The sequence below is a fragment of the Zalophus californianus genome, chromosome 10 (genome assembly GCF_009762305.2).
Source record: "Zalophus californianus isolate mZalCal1 chromosome 10, mZalCal1.pri.v2, whole genome shotgun sequence".
In the NCBI taxonomy this organism is placed as follows: domain Eukaryota; kingdom Metazoa; phylum Chordata; class Mammalia; order Carnivora; family Otariidae; genus Zalophus; species Zalophus californianus.
In genome coordinates, this window is record NC_045604.1 from 47,172,778 (window position 1) to 47,196,248 (window position 23,471).

The window sequence follows — 23,471 nt, forward strand, 5'->3', positions numbered from 1 at the left end:
TATTCTTAGGTTTTCAAAGTATCAGTCATATATCTTTTACCCTTATTTATATGACAAGATATCACAGCTAGTTCAATGCAGTATAATTTTAATTTTAAAGTTTTATTTTCTAGTATTTCAATATGACAAAGTTCATATTATTAAAATTTGTGTTCTCTGATTAATTTAATTAAGACCACATGGAAAATTGTAGGCTTATGATTTCAAAAAGGTTTCTGTGAGAAGTCAGTAATGTAAGTCTTGGCACAAATGCTGATACCTAACAAGTGTCCAATAAATATTAGCTAATATTATTTTTATTGTTGTTATTTTCTTAACCTTACAGAAGATGGACTAAATATAAGTTGAATAGTTTCTCCTTCCAGGTAAATATTTTTCTGGTCTAGACTAAATGAAGAAGGAAAAATGTTATTCACAGTAAATAGACATAATATTAGACACAAAGCTTTTTTTTCTTCCAAATTTTCATTTAAATTCTAATTAGTTAACATATAGTGTAATATTGATTTCAGGAGTAGAATTTAGTGATTCATCACTTACATACAATACCCAGTGCTCCTCATAGCAAGTGCCCTCCTTAATACCCATCACCCATCTAGCCTCCTTAACACCCATCCCCCAGCTCCCTCCCTCCATCACCCCTCAATTTGTTTTCTATTGTTAAGAGTCTCTTATGCTTTGCCTCCCCCTCTCTCCTCTCTCTTTGTTTTCCCATCCCACATGTTCATCTGTTTTGTTTCATAAATTCTACATATGAGTAAAATCATATGGTATTTTTCTTTCTCTGACTGACTTGTTTCACTTAGCATTATACACTCTAGCTCCATCCATGTTGTTGCAAATGGCAAAATTTCATTCTTTTTTATGGCTGAATAATATTCCATATATTCCATATATATTCCATTATATATATATATTCCATATATATATTCTATTATATATATAAATATACATATAAATTTATATATATATATAAATCACATCTTCTTTATCCATTCATCAGTCAATGGACAAATGGACACTTGGGCTCTTTCCATAGTTTGGCTATTATTGATAATGCTGCTATAAACATCAGGTGCATGTACCCCTTTGAATCTGTATTTTTGTACCCTTTGGGTAAATACCTAGTAGTGCAATTGCTGGATCATAGGGTAGTTCTATTTTTAACTTTTTGAGGAACCTCCATACTATCTTCCAGAGTAGCTGCACCAGTTTGCATTCCCACCAATAGTATAAGAGGGTTCCCCTTTCTTGGCATCCTTGCCAACACCTGTTGTTTCCTGTGTTAATTTTAGCCTTTCTGACAGGTGTGAGGTGGTATCTCATTGTGGCTTTGATTTGTCTTTCCTTGATGATGAGTGATGTTGAGCACCTTTTCATGCATCTGTTAGCCATTTGGATGTCTTCTTTGGAAAAATGTCTATTTATGTCTTCTACCAATTTTTTAATTGGATTGTTTGGGTTTTGGGTGTTGAGTTTGATAAGTTCTTTATATTTTGTATACTAACCCTTTATCAGAGATGTCATTTGCAAATATCTTCTCCCATTCCATAGGTTGCCTTTTAGTTTTGCTGATTGTTTCCTTGCTGTGCAGAAGGTTTTTATCTTGAGGAAGTCCCACTAGTTCATTTTTGCTTTTGTTTCCCTTTGCCTCCAGCGATGTGTTTAGTAAGAAGTTGCTACAGCAAAGGTGAAAAAGGTTACTGCCTGTTAGATACAAAACTTTTTTTTAAAGATTTATTTATTTTAGAGAGAGAGAGAGCACACACAACTGAGAGAGTGCAGGGGGAGGGAGAGTAAGAGGGGAAGGGAGAGGGACAAGAACTTTCCTCATTGAGTGCGGAGTCCAATGAGGGCTGGATCTCATGACCCTGAGATCATGACCTGAGCTGAAATCATGAGTTGGACGCTCAACAGACTGAGCCACCCAGGCACCCCCATAAAAAGCTTTTTAACTTTGGCCATTTGCACCAGGCGTAAGTCTTGGTATCAACTGGTTTTCTGCTTGCCCTATCCATGGTGCCAGGCACAGATCTCGTTATTCCGAGATCAGCTGATGTGATCCAAAAGCTGATTTAGAGAAGCAAACAAATATAAAAATTAGTAGTCTCTCCTTATCTTTGACAAAAAATATGCTGTGGGGTGCCTGGATGGTGCAGTTGGTTGAGCCTCTGACTCTTGATTTCAGCTCAGGTCTGATCTCAGGGTCATGGGATTAAGCCTTGCATGGGCTCCAGGCTCAGCGCAGAGTCTGCTTGAGTTTCTCTCTCCCTCTTTCTCTGCCCTTACCCCCTGCACTCTCTCTCTCTCTCACCGAAATAAATAAATAAATAAATAAATAAACCTTTAAAAACTATGTGCTGTGTTTATGATGAAATTACAGAACTCTGTCCAACATATTTACCATAAAGGGTTAAATGATGAATTAGCCTTGATGCATTACACAATAAAATATTCTCAGCAAAGTGTAAGTGCCCCTTACATTATAGGGGCACCTGGGTGGCTCAGTCGGTTGAGCGTCTGACTCTTGATTTTGGCTTCAGGTCATGATCTCAGGATCATGAGACTGGGCTCCGTGCTTGGTGTGGAGCCTGCTTAAGATTCTCTCTCTCCCTCTCTCCCTCACCAAAAAAAAAAAAAAAAAAAAAGGAATCTTACATTGTAGTAGTCTCATATTTTAAGAAATTATATTGTTTTCGATTGACTACATGGACACAGGCTAGTATCAGAATGTAATAAAATTCCCAGTAAGAGGGTAGCTTGTTATATGTGAAAATCTCCCTTTGGGGACATCAAGAAGAAAATGTGTTTCTGAACATTTTTTCTCAGAACTTTTAGAGAAAGTAGCACATTCCCATTTGTCCAAGGTTTCCTTTATGTACTTTTCTTAAGATCACATAGATTAGATATAGTCATATATGTTGTTTAACATTCATTTTTGTTTTAAGACGAGCCCCATAAAAACTGATTTTTCACTCTTACACACTATACACACAGCTTGGGAAACTATCTGCTTAGATTTGACTTCCATGGGCTAAAAAGTATATTCTTTTCCTGGCACAGATATTTGAGAAATTGCAAGCATAGAATTCAATTTAATCCACTATGTGTTTAGCTGGTGAAAAATAAGTTTTTAATTAAAATAATGGTCAAATGGGCTTATCTAACTAACATCTTCTCTCATTGCTCACTTCATTAAAGGGTATGATCCTTTCAAACTAACATACAGGATTTGTATCTTCCCATGAAGGTTTAATGAACTATTTATATCTTTTCTTACATTAATCTTAGTTCTTTATACCAGTGCTAAGTTACAAACTTTTTCACTCAGTCAGAATCTCTTTCTGTATGTTTGTTTCTGAGTATAGTTGACGCACAATGTTACATTAGTGTCAAGTGTACAACATAGTGGATTCTGTATCTCTATATATTATGTTATGTTCACCACAAGTGTAGCTACCATCTATCACCTTACAACTCTATTATAATATCATTGACTATATTCCCTATGCCGTGCCTTTTATTCCCATGACTTATTCATTCCATAACTGGAAGTGCATATCTCCCTCTCCTGTTTACACATTTGCCCATCCCTCCATTCCCCTCCCTCTGGCAATCATCAGTTTGTTCTCTGTATTTATAGGTCTGATTCTTCTCTTTCTATGTTCTAATCTCAACTTTAGCACTTAAGTTTCTTATGGCTTCTCAGAAGACATCAAATACCTCCTTAAATTTCTATATGACCAATCCTTTTTTTCTCTTTTACATACAATGAAACTTTTATCACTGATTTGAAACACTAGGTTAACCCTCATGTTAAAGGCTCATATAGTATCCTTAACTTTTTCAAAGTTTTTTATTAAAATTATAATTCATGCATTTCCTTCAACAAATATTCATTGAATGTCTTATGTGTCATGCATAAATCTTGGTGGATTCAGCAGGGAATTATAGTGGGAAAGACAGATAATAAGCTAGGTATATAAGCTACATATATCGTACGTTACTCAATGAAAAGAGTTTAAGGAGAAAAGGTACAAAATAGGGATGATTATCATTAATCATTTGCACAATTATATGATGGATGCTTGTCTTCCCCATGAGATTCAGAGACTGTGTTAGTTACATTCAGAGCCATATCCCTAGGACCTGGTGGGACCTCGCATGTAATAGGTGCTCAGTAAATATTCACTGGATAAGTGAAGCACACAGAGAAAAACATTTTGAAAAAGCTTGGAATCATTAACAGTGTGATTGATATTTATTATTTTGTTCTAGCCAGTCAAGAAGAGCAGATTCCAAGGACATCATTCTTGGAGGAGGTGCAGAAAGGAGGAAAGGAAAGGAACGAAGATTAGTTGAGTCCCAGTAAAGAGCAGGAACTGCCCTGGATGCTTCATATTCACTCTCACATATAGTCCTTTAACAGCTGGAGCTATAAGGTATTATTTCTCTCATTTTAAAGTTGAGGGACTGAAATTATTTTTCAGTGATTTACTAAAGATTATTCTTTAACTAGACTAGCAATTTTAACTGTCATTTCCATCTTGTAATTTCTTGCCAGATAAGTTTTTATCTCTGAAGTTTTCAGTTAAAGTTATGAAACCTTATTTCCTCATATTTGGGCTTCCCTATTGTTTTCAGCCTGAAAAATGTTTATATAGAATCTGCTTTAATTAAAGTAGAAAATGTAGCAGTTGCATTTATGAACACAAAGAAAATTCCTGCTCTCTAGAATAAGGCAGTCATGCTTCTGAATAGTAATATTTGAACCATATTTTCATGACCAAATTTTAAGAAATACAGCCTGAAACCAACTTTTCCATTTTTCTGTTGAAGCTCTCCATCTTCATATCCAGATTAGGAAGCTAAACTATAGTTTAACATTATAATTATATCATAGTGTTGATGAAAGTTAAAAAAAAAAGTTGGCAAGATTAAGGAAATGATCAGCCACAGAAAGTATATGGGATTTCCCCTAATCTCACATCATTCTGGCTGTGTTAATGTATACAGAGTTCAAGGAGTTGTTGTGTGAGGTCACTTTATGAAGCAATAGTTTGTTATTAATTTATTCCTGGAAGAATAAAGAAGGTTGGAGATGATACAGGGGATTCTGGAATTTTTTTAAAGAAAGGTGTTGGCATCTGACCAAAACATGTGAAGAGGTCAGAGTTAGTAATCTCTATGGGCGGTTTATCATGATGTTGGAAGATAGCGCAAACACAGGAAGTATGTGTATAAACATGTTTTATTGCCTTACATTTACTTGCATACTTTCTCAGGTACCTGAGAAAGTGCCATTTGTCTTTTTCTTTGCAGAGTAACTATTATTCTATGGTTTGGGATTTTAATTTTTTGGCTTACAAAATATTTTTGTTTGGGGAAGGAATTGTCCCCTAGGTATTATCTTTAAAGGGCCAAGAACCCTCCAGGGTAATATGCTCAAAACCATGAGTTCTAAGAAGGAAAGGGTCATGTTCAATCATTTCTTTCTATTTCTAGCTCATAGAACAGTGTTGACATAGGGTAACAACTCAACATATATTTGTTAAATTAATGAATAATGTTATGTGGCCCAGTTGTTCTCGAAGTGTGGCCTGGGGAACCCTGGACATACATGAGACCAAAATCATGTATAGATAAAAGATTTATTCAAAGTGCAAGGTAAACTAATGGATTTTAATATAACACTATGAAAAGTTCGTTGATATGGTTTCAGAGTTCACATTGCAGCTCACCTCAGAAACTACCATTTATCAAGTTTTAGTATAATTTCAAAGAATAATATCTGCAATTATCTTTCTTTTGTTCTTTCTTTCTTTCTTTCTTTCTTTTTCTTTCTTTTTTATTTTTTTAAGATTTTAAGCCCACCTGGGTGGCTCAGTCTATTAAGCATCTGCCTTCAACTCGGGTCATGATCACAGGGTCCTGGGATCGAGTCCCATGTCCTTGCTCAGCAGGGAGTCTGCTTCTCCCTCTGTCTGCTGCTCCCCCTGCTTGTGCTCTCTTTCTTTCTCGCTGACAAATAAATAAATAAAATCTTTTTTTTTAAGTGCTATTCTATAGAAGGCCCACTGTTTACTTTTCTTTTTTTTAAAGATTTTATTTATTTATTTGTCATATATGTGTGTGTGTGTGTATCCCACATAAACAAAAGTATTTTTTAAATTACTCAATAATTTTTAAAAATAGAAAAGTATCCCAAGACCAAAAAGTTTGAGAACTGCTAATGGAAGGCCTAAGTTAATCGTTTGCTCAGGCCCCAGTCTGGGAGTTATTTCTCTTTCCTCACTTCTCATTCTCCATGTATAATTAATCAGCAACATGTATAGGCTCTATCTTACATTCATTCTCCTTCACTGTTCACAGCATCCATTGCTGCCATTTTGGTCCAAGTCAACAATATCTCTCTGTGGATGACTGTAGTAGCCTCCAGCCTTGCATAACCTATCTCTACTCTTGACTCCAGAGAGTTTATTATATATTTTTTTGTTTTTATTAAAGTATAGTTGACACACAAAGTTACATTTGTTTCAGGCATACAATATAGTGATTTGGAGAGTTTATTTTTATACAGCAGCCACAGTGGCTTTCTAAAGACATAAGGTAGATTGTTTCATTCCTCTGTTTAAGACATTCCAATGGATTCTCATCACCTTCAGAATTACCTCCTTATTCTGCATTATCTGCTGACTACCCACCCCATAACCTATCACTCTACTCCTTTTACACCATGATCCAGCCACAATGGAGGTTTGTTGTTAACTCTTTCCCATCATTCAGATCTCTGTTCAAATGCCACCTCCTCAGAGGCCTTCTTGATCTTGCTTACCCCAATAGTTCACTATCCCGATTTATTTTTACTCTCTAGTCTCTTAAACATTCATATTTTCTTCACAGCATTTATCACTATCCTTTGTTTTATATTTATTTTTATTATCTGAATCTTTGCTCTAGACTGTAAACTCCATAAAGACTTTATTAGTCTCGTTTACCATAATATTATATTATATTAACATAATAGTGTTTAAACTAGTGGTGGCTCACAGTTGGTTCTCAATAAATATTTATTAAATAATAAATAGAAAAACAAGACACACGAGCAAAACCATAAATACTGGATGAATTGGGACATGGTTAAATTAAATAGTAGTATATCCATCAGTATCAGAATCCAGTGAGAAGAAAGAAACCACAACAGTAATTTGAACACAGAAAATCTGATATGAAGAATTGCTAACCAGTAAAAGGTCGTTATCTACTAAAAGAGAGAAAGAAAACTGTAAGAAGTAGAGAAGTAGCAAATGCTTAAAGCATCTATTATTCCTTGGGCTGAAGGAGAGTGAAGAAGGAAGGAAAGAAGGAAGAATCTAGAAGAGCATCTTCCCTCTGCTCAAGACTGAGATTCAGACCTCCAGTGAAGGTGAGACTGCCACAGGAACATGCAGCCAGCTGGTGGTAAGAAACTTGCTAAGGGCACTACTGTTGGTCCCCAGACCAACCTTCAGGGTGGCAGAAAACCTTGTCAGAGTGTCCATGAGGTGAGCTGCTGATACAAGCACTTGTAGGCCTTTTCCAGGCCCATCAACTGGCTGCCATGCCAAAATGACACTCAGGAAGCAGGAAGAGAAATCCCTTCTTCCTACTCTGGCCTTGAGGTGTCTCTCCAGCACCCTCTATTGACAGACCCTAAAAATTGAGCCAGCTATCAAAAAGAAATGTTTAAAGAGAGACAGCTTCAGTATCACAAAATAGGGCAAAGAGTGGTCTTCGACCTGAAAGGCAATAAAATTGATAACTGGCATGGTATACTGTGGAAGGAATATGCACTTATTAGAAAGAAAATGTTATAGAACACATTTGGCATGTTTCAATGTGGGGAGCCAGCTCACCGGCATGATCCTGTTTTTGTTTGAGCAAACAAGAAGCTAACTGTGTATGTACTAGGGGATAAAATTAGGGCCTAAAAGGGGAGAAGAGTAATTTTACTATAGACACTACAGATGTCTTACATTGCAACGATGAGCACATATTGATAAGGAAAAATCTGTGTCCTAAGATGGCTGAGGGAGCCAGCAAGGGAGTCCCAGCCCCTGCCCTGGGGCTCTTCTGGGTTCTTCTCTCTGCTCTGCTTCCCATGGACGCCAATCCGGTTTCCTCTCCCTGCCCCGCTTTGCGCATGTGACGTGTGCCCAGTATGCAGAAGTGTATAAATTACCCCATTTGTTTGTGCTCGGGGCTCAGACCTCTGGAGATCACTCTCCTCTGAGCCTGCCGGCGTTAAATAAACCTCCTATCCTCCAAGATCTCCGAGTGCTGCTTGGTTCTTCCATCAGGCAATCCAGTCCAGGTTCCCTAACAGTATTACTTTGGAAACACCTACAAAATGTACAGACTTCATTTTTTGCCAGCACCAAAGCTATGTACACCCTCCCCTCCCTACCTCTGCCTTCATATTGACAGGGTCCCCAAAATGTTAGAAAACACACCCTCCTCCTTTGAAAACGTCTTGCTTAGTCCTTTGAGAATTGAAGTGGTCTCACTCTGATCCAATTCTGACCAATGATAAGTAGCAGTAATTGGCTTGGGAAAGGAAGGATTCTGAGAAGACTCTTTGTTTTTAAAAAGAGGAATCCTTGGAAACAGAATATCCCTTTTTCTGCCTTTACGCCACTGGTATGTGAGGACGTGCTGCTAGGAGCTTCATCAATCTCTTGTGACCATGAAGAGAACTAACTCACCCTTTGAGCATGACAAAACAGAAAGATGGCAATACTTTGGATCCTTGATTACTTGTTTTAGCCACGGATTTAACCGTTTCCTTATAGCCACATGGCTTCTAGACTCCTTGCTATTGTGAGATTAAAAATGCTCTTAAGTTTATTTCACTCTTGGGTGGACTTTCTGTAACTTGAAGGAGAAAATATTGTGTCTTATGACAATCATGCATATGGCCTTTTCTGTACATTGACTATACAAACAAAGCTTATTTCATACTACCCTTTTCACTCTATATGTGAAACAATAATATCAGTAATGATAGCTAATATTTATTGTCTGTTGTGTATCTGTATATGTGATAAGTGCTTTTTATTGAGATATAATTGACATATAGCATTGTGCACAACATAATGATTCAATATTTGTATATATTGTAAAATAATCACCACAATGCCAGTCAACATCTATAACCATACCATTATAAAATATTTTTTCTTGTGATGAGGACTTTTAAGATTTATTCTCTTAGCAACTTTCAAATATACAACACAGTATTGTTAACTATAGTCACCATGCTACATATTACATCCCCATAACTTATTTATTCTATATCTGGAAGTTTGTACCCTTTGACACCCTTTACCCATTTCGCCCATCTCCGCCTGCCTGTGGCATCCACCAATTTGTTCTCTTTTTCTAAGAGCTTGGCTTTTGTTTTGTCTGTTTTGTTGTGTTTACTTTTGGTTTTGGTTTTCTGTTTTTAGATTCCACATGTAAGTGAGATTGTACGGTATTTGTCTTTTTCTGTCTGATTTATTTCACTTAGCATAATGCCCTCTAGGTCTACCCATTTTGTCATAATTGGCAAGATTTCATTCTTTTTTATGGTTGAATAGTATTATAAATATCATAAATACGTTATCTCATGAAGTTCTCACAAGAACACTAATATGAGTATATTTAGTGATTGGATTACATAGTTAAAACATAATGTATACCCTGAAAAGGCCCACAAATCAGTGAGCAAACACACTATAATAATATAGTATGACAAGAGTTATAGTAGACTTATGTACCCTTCTATGTCCAGCACATTTCTGGTGGATTAGTTTCTCTTATTCTCAGTTCATAGTTAGGAGGACACTGACTCTACCTCATACTCCAGCACTAAGAGTGAGTATGTGACCTAGGCCTCGTCAGTCAGGTTATCTCATTGTCCTAACTAATGTGAGTGTTCAGTAAAACAGGCAAGTGGCCATAGCTAGTTCAATGAGAAGCTATCTTGGGATTTTTTTTTTTATCTTAGGAGTTTTGATGGAAATTTTAAGAAAGCAGCTGGTGACCTTCTTTTTTACCATGCAGTGATAGCCTACTTGAGAATAAGGGCAACATAGGGAAAAATAAAGATAAAGATGGAGAAAAATACATGGATTCCTGAGGACATTGGTGAAGCCACTATATTCAGCTATGCTTTAAAATTTACTTCCTGGTCTTTCCACTGGCTTTAACTTTTTTTAAAAAGAAGATTTTATTTATTTATTTGAGAGAGAGAGAGAGTATACAAGCTGGGGAATGGGCAGAGGGAGAGGGGGAAGGAGAGGGGAAAAGCAGACACCTTGCTGAGCAGAGCACCTGATGGGGGGCTTGATCCCAGGACCTCAAGATCATGACCCAAGCTGAAGTCAGCTGCTTAACCAACTGAGCCACTGAGGCACCCCTCCACTGGCTTTAACTTAATGCATTTTCTTTAATTCCCCCTTCCCTATTTTTAAACCTGTTTTGGGTTTAGTTTCAGAACTTGCAAACAAAAGTCCTGGCATAACAAATGTAATAAGGGAGGCAAAGATCTATGGATTCCCGAAGGAACTCGCCTATTTTAATTCTGGGTAATGGGGTTAGGGAGTTTCCAATAAGATAAATTTTGATAGAAGTGAAACAGATGTTTTCAAAGAAGAAAGACTTAACTGAGAAGAAAGGAGAAAGGGAAAATAATGGAAAGGTATGGGAAGAGAAAGTATGGCATGTTTACGAAACTACAGATTGTTGACTGTGGCCAGATCTTAGGATGCCTGTGGCATTTAGACAGAAGATAAGACTGGGAAGGGAGGTAGTGAGGGACCAGATTTTGTACAGCCTTAGGTTTGGATTTTATCTAGAAATTGGTAGGGAGTTACTGATTTGTGCGTTAGAAAGTTTGTTGTGATGGCATTAGGGAAGTTATGTTGGAAGCAATAAAACTAAAGGCAGAGGTCCAGTGAGACTATGATAGGAATCTAGATAAGAAGTGAAAAAGCACTAAAGTAATATTTAAGAAGCACTTAATAAATAGAATTGGCAAAACTTAAAGGTTAATAGATATGGGAAATGAGGGAAGAGAAAAGTTCTAGGAGGACTCCATGTTTTTTATCTGGGCAACTCGGCGGTGCCGTTGGCCAAAAGGGGGGAACATAGAGAATAAGAGTCTGTGGAGTCACGGGATGAGTTCAGACTGGCATTCAGGGGACAAAGGTCAGCTTAGTCCCGAAGGTTAGGATGCCAAAAGGTAGAAAAATTAGTTGAGGCCTTAACCAAGGAAGAGATGATCAGGGTAAGTGTATAGATCAAGAAGAGAGAGGGGCCCATGATGGAATTCTGTAGAGCATCAAGTTTAAATGACGTGTGTCCAAAATACACAAAAAGGAACTGGAGGTAAAAGGAGAACAGGAAGAGTGTGATTTCACAGAAGCCAAAGTAAGAGTTTCAAGAAAAATGCAGTGAAGAGTTGCAAAATATATGATGCTGAGAAATTCAGGTAAGATGCCTGAAAATGATCCCTTGGGTTTAGAAAAATGGATGGTCATTAGTGACCATCACAAAAACTTACACTGGAGTGACTGAGGCCAAGCCCTCAATGCTATGGCTTGAGAAGAATGTGAGAGTGAATAACTTAAGAGATGAAGATTGCTTTAAAAATGGAAGCAAATGATTGGTCAGAAACTGGAAAGTGATATAAGGATCTAGGCCTTCTATCTCTCTCCATAGACATTGTCTTTGTCTCTCTGTTTCTGTCTCTCAAGTTTCTATGGGAGAGACTTGACTTAAATTTAAATGATGAGGAGCAAAAGCTGGGTGAAAAGAGGGGCTGTTGATAGTGATGAACAGATCTAAATAGTGGAACAAGTTTCTGAGAGGGTTGGGAGATTAATCTTGGACCAGAGGGAGTTACCCTCTTATTGAATGAAAGAGATGCAGCTAAGCCTCTGTGCAGATACAAGTTGGAGGTGGGGAAGGAAGTTGTGAGTGTTGCTGTACTGGATTTTCAACTTGAAGTAACAACACTTTTTTTTTAAATCTGTTGCGTTTCTTTTATTTATTTATTTATTTATTTATTTATTTATTTATTTATTTATGAGAGACAGAGGCAGAGGGAGAAGCAGGCTCCCCGTGGAGCAGACAGCCTGATGTGGGACTCCATCCCAGGATGCTGGGATCATGACCTGAGCTGAAGGCAGTTGCTTAACCAACTGAGCCACCCAGGCGTCCCGTAACAACACTTTTAAGATCTGATATTCATTGTGACGGTAATTATAGGCAAAAATAATAAATGGTTATTTTCATTCCAATGCAAGAATAACTTATAAAGTATGTGAGATACTTTACATTCAAAAGTTACTTACAGAGATAAAATGACAGATGTACTGTTAAAAGAAGGAAGAAGAAAAATTTCAGGTGATAAGTAAAGCATTTTCTAGTAACTTCTACCACTGGTGAAATTACTGAAAAGTTTTAGAGATTTATTCCAATTGGCAGCTAACTATAAGAATGGAACCTCAGCAGTGAAATTTTGGTAAGTATGCAGATTTCTTCCCACAGAGCCTAAGTAAGCTTATTATTTTGAAATAGACTTTGGAAACATTTTGAGGTGTCTATATCCTATAAAAGGAGTGAACTGTTACCTGTAAAACATCCTTTAAAAATTACAGTGCTTGGGCGCCTGGGCAGCTCAGTTAGTTAAGTATCTGCCTTCAGCTCAGGTCATGATCCCGGGGTCCTGGGATTGAGTCCCACATTGGGCTCCCTGATCAACGGGGAGTCGGCTTCTCCCTCTGCCCTTCACTCTGATTGTGCTCTCTCTCGCTCACTCTCTTCTCAAATAAATGAAATCTTAAAAAAAATTACAGTGCTTTGGGGCAACCTCCTCGGGTCCCCTCCCTCCTTGGGAGCTTTGTACTATCACTTTGCTATCGCTCAATAAACCTTGCTTTGCTACCCCCCCCAAGAAAAACAACAAAAAATATATAGTGCTCTGAATGAGAGACAAGTCTGTGACAGTTTTGACTAAAATCGGCATTATCCAGGCTCAGTGGCAATTTCATTCATCAGCCACGATGACAAATGCCACTGCCTAGTTAAAAAAAATCCCCAAATTAGAAATCTATACTCTCATCGGGGATATTCAGAAAAACACAATGTTGCCTCCCTCTCTGATGAGTACTGGGTGTTATACTTAACTAATGTATCATTGAACACTACCTCAAAAACTAATTATGTACTATACAATGGCTAACTGAACATAATAACAAAAAAAGAAAAACACGATGTTGGTTTAGTTGGCAATTCTTTTTTTTTTTTTAAAGATTTTATTTATTTTTAGAGAGTTAGCGATAGCGAGAGCAGGAACACAAGCAAGGGGAGTGGGAGAGGGAGAAGCAGACTCCCCGCTAAGCAGGGAGCCTGATGTGGGACTTGATCCCGGGACTCCAGGATCATGACCTGAGCCGAAGGCAGTCGCTCAACCAACTGAGCCACCCAGGCGCCCCCTTAGTTGGCAATTCTTAATGGTGTTTATCAAAAATGTTTTTTTAATCGTGATTGGAATAAGGATAATACCTAGCCAAGTATCCTTTTTTTTCTTTCTTTTTTTTCTTAAAGACTTTATTTATCCATTTGTCAGAGAGAGAGAGAGAGAGCACAAGCAGGGGGAGCGGCAGGCAGAGGGAGAAGCAGGCTCCTCTCTGTGCAAGGAGCCCTATGCGGGACTTGATCCCAGGATCCCAGAATCATGATCTGAGCCGAAGGCAGACGCTCAACCAACTGAGCCACCAACCCTACCTAGCCAAGTTTCTATTTTCATGAATATAACACTAATTTACTTAAATTTCCAGTTCTGGTATGCTTGTTAAAATCATTGTTTTTATATAGTTATTTTTTCCTATTTATTTTGTTTTTAAATGTGTAACTTTGTTTTAAAATGTCTTTTAAACTATATGGATATATAAATACATGCTTTGTAAGACTTCAAACCATGTGTAGAGAGAGAGGAAGAACAAGAGCTATTATTTATATATCTAGCATATAGTTTTAATGTAGGTGATCATGCTACATGTTTTGTTCTGCAACTTGATTTTCTACTTAATATTATGTCATCAATATAGTTTCATATTATTATATCTCCTTATTTATTCATTTATTAAGATTTTATTTATTTGAGAGAGAGAGCATGGGCAGGGGGAGGAGGGGCAGAGGGAGAGGGGAAGCAGACTCCCCACTGAACAGGGAGCCCCTCAGATCATGACCTGAGCTGAAGGCAGATCCTTAACTGACTGAGCCACCCAGGTGCCCCTAGACTTCCTTATTTTCAATGGCTACATAATTTGCTAGAAATTATTTCACCACTCTTTTGCATAATTAAAAAATTAATATATGTTCACTCTTAAAAGAGTGCCTGGCACATAGTAAGCATTCTGTGTGCTAGATCTTATCAAACTATGTTATATTTTATTATGACTTATTAACACATTAACACAATGCAGATGAGAAAACATTGGAACCCAGGACTTTAAACTTTTACAAGAGGCAATAGTAATACCTTGTGTCAAGTTAGAAGGAGGGGGGGGAGGGGAGGGGGGAGGGGAGGAGGAGGAGGGGAAGGAAGAGAAGAAGAAGAAGGAGAAGAAGAAGAAGAAGAAGAAGAAGAAGAAGAAGAAGAAGAAGAAGAAGAAGAAGAAGAAGAAGAAGAAGAAGAAGAAGAAGAAGAAAGGAGAAGGAGAGAAATAAATGGAGAAAATGAAAGAAGAAATCTAAGCCAGAGTATGGGTGCACTGAGAGAAAAACAATTAAGTGCCTGATGGAGTGAGGAAAGGATTTCATCTGAGTTGGTGACTATTTCTCTGAGACTAAAATAAAAGTTGAGAAAGTGCATGTACATCCAGAGTGTTTTGAAGTAGGATAGACATCAGTGGATGGGGATTGTCAGGGTTTGGTGAGAAGAGAGGGAGCTGATTTGATTGAGGGGAGATTAAAAAAAAAGTGAGAGTTTTGTGGGGAATTGACAGGGATTCCATAAAAGATGAGAGAAGATTCCAAACAGCAGGCAAGGCAGAAGATGGGCTTGGCAGGACCTGTGTTTGAGGCAGGCAGAATCTAACACAGGCCAAGAGATGATCTAGGGCGAGGGCGGGCAGGTGATCTGCAGGCAAGGCTTTTAATAAACCAGTTTTGGGGAGTGCCTGGGTGGCTCAGTCAGTTAAGCATCCGATTCTTGGATTCAGCTCAGGTCCTGATCTCATGGCTTGTGAGATCCAGCCCCACTTGGACATTCTCTCCTCTGCCCCATCCCCCGTGCTCTTTCTCCCTCTCTCAAATAAATAAATAAATCTTAAAAAAATAAAAATAAAAATAGTTTTGGGAAAATACACTTTATCTAAAGCTGAATGTATTTTTAGATAATTGTAGTTTCAGGATTTCAAATTAGATTTTCAGGATAGAGCCGTGGTGAGTCTGTTAGGAGCAGACTCGGTGCCAAGTGTGGTTCCACGGCCTTTGGCAGGTGAGACACGCATTACAGACAAGATGCCTCTCCTAGCACATGATGCACTATAAAGGAAATGGAGGCAACCCATGGAAGGGGGAAGTGGTTAAGTGATTGAAAGCAGTTCAGGACTTGTGCAATGCAAAGCCATGGTCACAGAAAACTCCAAATGCGTTTTAATTTTCAAATGCTGGATTACACAGAGAATTGCACAAGGACAGTCTCAGAAGGCCCCCAGCCAGACAACCATGATCATCCTGACGTACCTTGATTCCCACTCCTTTTGCCTCCAAGAGCACATTTGGGACATTTTAAAAATCTGCCCCCAGAGACAAAGAGGAAGCATTTTGTTGTGAAAATCTGGCTTTTTTTTTATTGGACAAGGAGATCTGCATGTACATTTAATTCATGAACTTAGTATCATCTGTCAAAAACATCTTTCATATAGTAGGGACTGAGGTTTATTGTTTTTTTTTTTTTTAAAGATTTATTCATTTTAGAGGTGGGGAGAGCCAGAGGGAGAGAGAATCTCTCTGAGCTGAGCACAGAGCCCCGATGCTCAGCTCAATCTCCAGACCCTGAAATCAGGACCCTAAGATCACAACCTGAGCTGAAACCAAGAGTCAGGCACTTTAACCAACTGCTCAACCCAGGAGCCCTGGGATTGCGGGTTTTTAAAAAACATTTCTCTACGGGCTTAACTAATGATTCATTTTATTTATTTTTAGTGCCCTTGTTCATCCTTTAATTTATTAGTGATATACTCAGAGATGTTGGCTCGTCACATCTTTCTTTCTCAGAAATAGCCCAGCTTGCCTCAAGATGAATTAGAGCGTTCACTATTTGAGAGTCCTATTGATTATAATTTTTTTGTTTTTCTTTTTTTTTTAAAGATTTTATTTATTTATTTGTCAGAGAGAGAAAGAGAGCACAAGTAGGGGGAACGAGGGCAGAGGGAGAAGCAGGCTCCCCACGGAGCAAGGAGCACAATGTGGAACTCTTTCCCAGGACCCCTGGATCATGACCTGAGCCAAAGACAGACGCTTAACTGACTGAGCCACCCAGCCATCCCAGATTTTAATTATTTTCATCATAAAAATTATATATGCAAATATAAATGATATATAAATTCCTTACACTTCACTATAGCTTTTATATAGCATGAAACCAAAATATTAAATCTATAAAAAGTAAACTCAAGCAAGATTTCAATCATTAATTTAATCAGATGAACAATGTTGTGTTGTGCACAATGGAAAATCAGTGCTGATTGCTATGGCCCAGGTCATTTTGCATTTGACAGGCTTAGACTACATTTTGCCGTCTGTTGAATCAGTTCTGCTGGAGCTTTTCTCCCATTGTCTCAAAGAGAGGTGACAAAGCGTAATGGGTAAGGGCAGAGGCTCTCGAGCTGTATTTCCCAGGTGGTTTAAATCCTCCTTCTGCTACTACTTATTGGATCTATGACCTCAGGCAAGTTACTTAACCATTTTGTGTTTCAGTTTCCACATCTGGAAAAAGGGAACAATAACAGTCCCTACAGCACTGGCTTGTAATAATTCTGTGACTTAATGCCCAAAAAATAGAACACACAAAAAAATGCAATAAATACACTAGGCTGTGATGTCATTTGGCAAACACACATAACTTAATTTTCATAAGCCAGTGTGGTGGCTTTGCAATGTGTCAACTTGGCTAGCTTGAACTACATTTCCCAGAATGACCTTTCTTGTATGTCTGTGGTTAGGGTAAACCACAAGGGATATTCTTGTGCAAGATTTGGAAGGCAGGAGTGAAGCAGCAATTATTTTGTAGCTCATGTACATCATCACTTATAGGCTGGCTCACGCAACTCGTGTAAGCCAGGTGCTGGGTCTATAACTCTTCCACCTCCCGTTAGATCCTCCCATAGCTTCTCTGACTCCTGGGACAGATGTATTTGCTTAGCTTCATGGTGGAGTCCCCTAACCACCCCAGTGATATGATACCCATATCACTAAGGGCAGAGGAACAAAAACTGACATCAGTTTCAGTCCAACTTTGCAGATTCTTGCTCGTGCTTATGGGTGTTAGTTTACTCTTGGTCTCCCTGACTTTACATCCATCTTCTCTTCCTGACTGCTTGCCTCGTGGATGTCAAGCTCCAGCACTGGATAGAAAGACAACAGACTTATAGAGACTGTTTTTAACCAGCTCCTACAATTGTGTAGGGTCCAATCTCTATAACAAATCCATAGACAGACAGATAGATAGATAGATAGATAGATAGATAGATAGATAGATAGACAGACTCATAGACAGGTCCCTAACGGCCCCGATTCTCTGAATGAATCCCTGTCTGATAAAGCCAGGAATAATTAAAATAGTTCCACTTTACAACAACATGGTCATAAACACAAATGAAAACGTGAACAATAAAAACACATGAATATCTGGTTATAAGTAGATCATTTACAAAATTTGAGTAAAATTAATTTTTAGGTTATTATGAAAATGAAACTTCACATTTAAAAAAAATTCTCATAAGGTGTCCTAGATTTTATTACCTTTGTAGCAGACATTGTAACCTTGAACTTTTCTAAAAAAATATCATAAAGGGGCACCTGAGTGTCTCAGCTGGTTAAGTGTCTGCCTTTGGCTCAGGTCACGATCCCAGGGTCCTGGGATCCAGCCCCACATAGGGCTCCCTGCTCAGCGGGAAGTCTGATTGTCCCTCTCCCTCTGCCCCTCCCCCTGCTTGTACTTTCTCTCTGTGTCAAATAAATAAATAAAATCTTTAAAAAAATATATATATATATATATCATAGATAAGATTCCTTGACTTTTTCTGTCTCCAAACTTATCTCCTGAGTCAAAGGAATCTCACCTATCTCTCACTAACTCTCTCATTCTTTATTCATCCAATCATTTAAATAAAACATTTTCGAGGATTTGGTATGTGCTAGACATGGGGTTGTTGCCACATATACAAAAACAAGTAACAGTCTTTTCCTTAAAGGATCTGAGTTTTTAAAAGGGGACAGAAGCAAGCAAACTAGCAGTGTGTTGAGTGCCATGATGGAGCTGGGCAAAGGACTCTCACTGAAAAGCCTGTCAACGCACAAAGGGGAGTGGGAGCAAGCTATCTAGAGAGGAAATATTTAAGTTGACTATAAAAATATAAATAACGGTTAGACTGTAAAGGGGAAAGATAGTTCAGATAGAAGTACATGACTATGAAGTTCTGGAGGCTCATGGAAACATGGACTATTTAGGGAAATGCCTTAGGAGGGAATCATGAATTTGAAGGTCAGGAGCAGGATCAGGGTTAGAATCACAGCCATGAAACTATTGTAACTCTGGAGACAGTTAAAGTTATGGATGAGAGAATACAGACTGAGCACGTATAGAAGAAAGATAATTGTAGCCAAGGATGGCACTCAAAAGAACCACACCATTTTGCAAGAGAAGCGAAAAGAACCCTTAAAGTAAACAAGAGGGGCCAGACAGGAGGCAGGAGAGAGTTATGTCCTAAAATCCAAGGGATGAGAGAGATTTAAAGAGAATGTGATCAACAATGTCAAATAGTGAAGAATATGAAGATAAGACATGGATGGATTGTAAAGGGAAATCATGGGTTATGGGTGCCTTTCAGGGTGTACTTTCAGTAGAATAGAAAGACATGAACAAGTGAGCCTGAATGATCACCAAGAAAACCGAACTACTGAAGTAGATAGGAGCTGTGAAAATGTCTTACCTTGTCCTGGAAGCATTCTTTTCCCTTCAAAATTTGCTATGGTGATCAGTCTAACACAAACGTGAATCTGCTGCTACCCTTACTTATAGAAACCATTCATTAACTCCCCAAAGCTTACAGTATAAAGTTTCTGTGTTATCAATCCCAGTTGCATACTTCCCTTTCTTGTAAAAGGATGATATAACCCACCATTTGGAAGTGACTTACAGTGCCTTCTATAGGATGAGTTTACATGCCCAGTCCATTATGTTGGGCTTGCTCATGTGACTTGCTTTGGCTACCGAAATATGAGCAGATGAAATGTTTACTTCATTCAGGCAGAAGATTTAAGAACCATTGCATGTGTCCAGCTTCCTGCAACGAGAGTGCATGTCCCAGATAAGGACTGATTCTTAATCCTGGGTGCTCTGAGAGGCAGCTATGTGGAACAGAGCCATGGCAGATGACCCACAATCATCGATATGTTACACAAGGAAAATTTAATGTTTGTCGTTGAGCCACTGAGACTTTTGAGTTGCTTATCACTTCTGCAAAGCTGATTAATACATAATTTGCTAATGAATGTGGAGTACTGCTATTACAAAGTACCTAAATAAGAGAGTAGCTGATGCAGAGTTATATTTAAGATTGATCGCATTAGCAAATTTTGGACACAAGATAATGCTTTGATAGGATGAAACATCTTTATTTATTTTTATATTTTTTAAGTAGGCTCCATGCAGCTTGGAGCCCAGCCCTGGATTTGAACTCACAATGCTGAGATCAAGAGTCAGATGCTTAACCAACTGAGCCGCCCAGGCCCCCAGGATAAAACATCTTTATAACCCTCTCTCTATGTCAGTGGTTTTGTATCTTCTTTTTTTTGTTGTTTATTTTTACAAACCCTTGTGTCGAGGGCTGACTTTCAATAGATCACAGCGAGGGAGCTGCTGGTTTTGTCTCTTAACTATGTAGATTCATTACCGTGTGGCGTAAAGAGACAAATTCATTCTAGTTTTTCTAATGGATTTTTACCCTCATCCTCTTCTCTTGAGTAGTGATATTTCAACATGACAATTATTTTTTTTTAAAGATTTTATTTATTTATTTGAGAGAGTGAGAATGAGAGAGAGAGAGAGAGAGCACATGAGAGGGGGCAGGGTCAGAGGGAGAAGCAGACTCCCCGCTGAGCGGGGAGCCTGATGCGGGACTCGATCCCAGGACTCCAGGATCATGACCTGAGCCAAAGGCAGTCGCTTAACCAACTGAGCCACCCAGGCTCCCAACATGACAATTATTTAGTTGTCATGGACATATAGACTTTCATATTGATTTTGCAACCACAAAATTTAGGTACTCATCTTTTAAAGTTACCATGTAATGTATGGGTGGCTAGCTGAAAATTAATAATATATGACTGTTCTTAGACTTTGCCCTTTTCATGTACACTAGAGAAGGCTCTCACCCACTCTACACATGGAGAGCATTATGCAGAATTGGAATTGCCCTTAAGATTTGGGAAACAACATAAATAAAAATCAGAATTCTTATTTTCCTGTTCTTCTACGAATACAACACTGTTCCCAACTGAACCATGTGGGTAATGGTTTCAATATGGATTAATATTCATGATAGCCTACCCCTTTATGACCCTCAGCCCATCTCTGACCCCCACTGTCCCTGAGCTTTACCTGAGCAACACCTAGTCTCTCCTCCTATCTCCAGGTAGAGCTTCATCTGCTCCCCTCCCTATTCCTGACCCTACCAGCTTCCCAAGTCTCACTTCATTTCACAAATTTAACCATGTCTTAATGGTGAAATTTAAGAATGGGATTTAGATGTGGGTAGAGATGAAGGTGTTTGCGGCATACATTATTGAATGATTTTTTAAAGTAGTGGGTTTCATTTAAGGTTTTATCAAAATACGACATAAAATTCTTGTTACTGTGTCAAAACTGTGATATCAAATACTTTCTATTTCTTTCTGCTTTCCTCCTTGTAACCATTTTTGATAAATCAGGGATGCTTCTCTGTAATTTGAAATAAATCTTTAAAGGAACATATCCGAGGTTTCTGGATTTTGTCCTTGGCCTCTTTAATGCCATTAATAGTGAGTTGGTCTGAGATATAAAGCTTAGTACAGAACAGAGCCATTCAGATTGGATCTGAGAACTGTTAAATCCCAACCAACAGATTATGGATTGGTTAAAAATTTTTATTAAAAAAGAAATTAATGAATTCCCTTTTTTTAAAAAAAATTTTATTTTATTATGTTATGTTAGTCACTATACATTATATCATTCGTTTTTGATGTAGTGTTCCATGATTCATTGTTTGTGTATAACACCCAATGCTCCATGCACTCTGTGCCCTCCTTAATACCCATCACCGGGCTAAACCATCCCCCCACCCCCCTCCCCTCTAGAACCCTCAGTTTGTTTCTCAGAGTCCATAGTCTCTCATGGTTCATCTATCTTCTTCTTTTTTTTTTTTTTTAACGTATAATGTATTATTTGTTTCAGAGGAATTCTTAATCTTAGGAAACAAACTGAGGGTTGCTGGAGTGGTAGGGGTGGGAGGGATGGGGTGGCTGGGTGATGGACTACTGAATTTACTTTAATTCTAAACAAGTTACATTACTTTCAGCTAATTATCTGGGTTTTATATAGTCAAAGTTTAAGCAATAATGTTCAAAGAATAGTGCAGGAAAATTATATTTTATATATATATATTTTTCCCCCTAATTACACCATTTAAGAGTCACAGATTTAGAAAGGTTTTCCCTGCAACACCTCTCTCTCAAAACCTTCTCCATCAAAACTTCCTCCCTTCTTTCCTTTCTTCCTCTGTAGCCATCCCAAGAATTAAATTCTAAGCAAGCTTCTTTTGCATTAATCTCTTCTCCAACTGAGCTTCTGCAAATTTCTTATCTGCTTGCCCAGAGTGGCACCGCAGTTCAGAAAAACCTTGTTCCTTAGTTTGTCTATTTCTTAGTGACATAGAGGTATTAAAATCTAAATACAAATTCTCAACATAGCCTAGGTCAATGAACAATATTCATACCAATTAATTCCCAGCGCTGTGACTCTAGTTCTCTGAACTTGGCTGCAGTTATTCTCAATTATTTTTCTGATTGTGAACTCACATTTTATTGCTCTTCTGCCACTGCTTATAAAATCATTTCATAATCACTTTATAGATGCCTTGAGCAGTATCTCTTCGATTAAAAATACTTCTTTTTCTAATTATAATATTTTATTTTTAACCCTCCCTAATTAGGGGCATTTAATGTTGTTTATCCTTTTTTGGGATATTCAGTAAAACTGGTATGCTATTGCTATTTTAGGGCAGCCCCACGTACAGTTGCTCAGCATGTTTATATGACCTAGGTTATTTGTGCTTCATTGACAAAAGCCAGACCTGCTCATATGTTCTCGTAGGAGATGCCAGGGCTCTTCAGCCTTGATCTTAAATTTACAGTCAAACAAACCTGGTATTTTTCAGGGTAGATCACAACAACTCTTACAGATTTTAAATTCTTTTCTGAAATTCCTTATCTCTATGATACCAAAACAAACAGTGATACAATGAACCAAGTAATTGGTTTAATCAGGAAAATTGATTTGACTACAGTTTTTACTTTCAAAATGATGGGAAAATATCAATAAAATAATTCACTTATTATGTATTTTGAATAGTTTGGGATCAAAATTACTGAACATTTCCTGTCTAGTTCTCTATGTAAACTAGACAAGAATTTTACTAAAGTTGTTCATGGAAGCAGGATTTTTTTGCTTTGATGAAATATGACTCAATGAATGTATTAGTTTTTCTTTTAAGCCATCAATTTACTTTTTTCTCCTGAGGAAAGACTTGATTTTTTTTCTTGATGATGATTTTACTAAATTTTTTTTTTAGAATATAAAAACAGATCATTTATTTAAACAAAGTTTTTATAGAAGCCAATAGGAAAATATATACACCTTTAAGTACTTTATTAGTTTTAAAATAGTTATTAAATAGCATAAATTCAGTGTAAAATATAACTGAGAATAAAGCTGAGAGTGGAAACAAGTTTTTTCCCTATCAATCTAGTGAAAAGTTAAATGTGCTCCTAATACAACTTAATAACAGACCTCCATTTCCCCCTTTAGGTCTTTTATTATCATATTCTTTCTAAAGAAATGTATTAGAAAAATAAACAGAGTATGAAACAAAAACTAAGTGCAAAACAGTTTTCCT

General features: G+C 37.7%; 1 long non-coding RNA gene across 1 annotated transcript in view; it reads left to right on the forward strand.

The window, feature by feature from the left end:
* Window positions 1-4,282: 4,282 nt before the first annotated feature.
* LOC113933517 overlaps window positions 4,283-23,471 on the forward strand; it is a 74,223-nt gene continuing 55,034 nt past the window's right edge. The window contains exon 1 of the long non-coding RNA XR_003523373.2: window positions 4,283-4,442. This is a non-coding gene — a long non-coding RNA (uncharacterized LOC113933517). The remainder of the gene's footprint in view (window positions 4,443-23,471) is intronic.